Genomic DNA, 2,171 nt, shown 5'->3' on the forward strand with positions numbered 1-2,171 from the left:
GGGAGAAACTCACGAGCAACAACCTTTCACCTCTTTGGAAAAGTTGCAACATCATATCCGTGCGGAGCCGCGGGGAAAATCTGTTTGTAAGTACGAGGTTATAAAAACCAGAGATTCTTTTTTCCTTCTTTCTTTCTTTGGTTCCTTCTGTGGTGAAGCAGAGACGGAAATGCAGTCTTAAAAAAAAAAAAATCTTAAGCACGAAACAGTGGCAACCAAACCACAAGGTTATGGACGACCATAATGAACAATAGATTCCCTGCTGGAGACTGCAGAGAACCTGAGTCAGCAGATTTCTGAACCACTGTACGATGATGACGCCAACAACATTTAGACCAGGATTTGTTTGATTTTCAAACCAGAAATGCATTTTTGCATCTGAGTCTGTTTTAAATGTTCTTTTCAGTTGTTTCAGTTTTTTTTATAGAACCTGTCGTGCGACGCTCAGTTCATCCAATTAAAGTTAAGGTTTGTTAAGATTTAGGCCCTAAACCCTAACACCACCAGGATACTTACTGTGCACGGCCTGTTGCTCAATCAACTCCTACTGACGTTTGTATTTTTTTTACTGCCAGACTGTGTACTGTACCACTGTTGATACTGTACTCACGTAAAGTGCAATACTACTTCCAAAAGTCAAAGTAAAATATATATACAGTATATATATATATATTGTTGTTGTTGAATTCATATCCAAACAGAACAAGTATAATTTAGCTTCAAAGATTCTACATGGTTTGTGCTATTCTGATATATTTGACGTTTGAGTTCGTGATCCCTACATGGACCTGGACCTGGATCTTCTGCTGTTCCAGATCCATCTGACTCAGATATTCTCCTGCTGCATTCTCTGACGACAGATAACCCTGCGGTGGAGTTCCGACTCCTTCTCGACCAAACCTGCCGATACGATGCTGACGCCCCAGAAAACCAATCATTCACCAGAACATGTTGCCCTGTTATCTGGGCTGCGGAGCTCCCCGTGGAACTCACTGTGAATAAAAGCATGCTTGTGGTTCACAACAGATCTTTTCTGCTCCCTCAGGAAGGGGGGGGAAGGGCACGGAATTCCTTCACTGACCCCCAGTTTGCAGCTTGTATCGGACATAGCTACAGCTTTTAATGTTGTTTTGTCAACAATCGCAGTAACGACGACGACGAAGAAAAAAAAATAGAAATATGAGAATTGAAATAGAATTTTGTTTGTTTGTTTAGCGAGGAGTGAATCATCACGTGACTCCACAGGATCTGTGGAAAACTATATCATCATCAGTGGAGACTCATTTGTCGAGTCACTTCGACCTTCTTCGCTCCGGTTTTATCAACAGCACGATGACAAGTCCAGACATCCTTTAAGTCTTTGACTGATTCCCATTCACAACAGAAACCTCTTCAGTTCTAAAATGGTTCAAAGGACCCTTTATCTTCAAGTACAGTAATTCATAAAACCAAGTGTTGGATGTGACTCCACGAGGAGGATGAGGATGAGGAGGAGGAGGAACGTAGGTGGTGCTGAGGAGGAGGAGGAGGAGGAACGTAGGTGGTGTTTAGGAAAGGCACGTGTCGCTCTTGGCAAAGAAAGTGTGACACTGAAGGAAGGGGCCCCACGATAGCAACGACTTCCAAACATCTGCACGGGCAGGAAGTCGGGGCATGTTGCTATCAGTGGATGTGTTTGTTGCTCAACAACGTCCTGAGAACCACACACGCTTCACACTGAGCAGAAACTACTCTGGAACTTTGTAAATATAAATTAAAGGAAAGCATGAAACACTGTGTTGCCTTTGATCTGATCGGATTTATGAGATGGAATTATCATGAAAAATTTATTCATAAATATTTGTCTTAAATTGTTTGGTATCCTGCAACCATGTGTATTTTTAGGTCTTATCGTGACTTTTTTGTTCGTATGCTAGGCTACATCAGGATTTCCATCGTCTAAAGAATCCTCCGTAAAAGGGTTTAAATGTAGGATTTAGTTTTCATGAAAATGGAGCTCAGTATAACTTTAACCAGGGCTAACTCCAAAATGTCTGCCTGGTTTTAGCTAGCTAGCAGACCTGTAGCCCTGTAGCCCAGGTACGCAGCAGCGCGGACACTTTTGTTGCACCGATGCTAAAGTTAAAGTCACATAAAGTGTTGCAAACATATCACCATTTTATTCAGGCAAA

This window comes from Cynoglossus semilaevis, chromosome 16 (assembly GCF_000523025.1).
Source record: "Cynoglossus semilaevis isolate Cse_v1.0 chromosome 16, Cse_v1.0, whole genome shotgun sequence".
NCBI classification, from domain to species: domain Eukaryota; kingdom Metazoa; phylum Chordata; class Actinopteri; order Pleuronectiformes; family Cynoglossidae; genus Cynoglossus; species Cynoglossus semilaevis.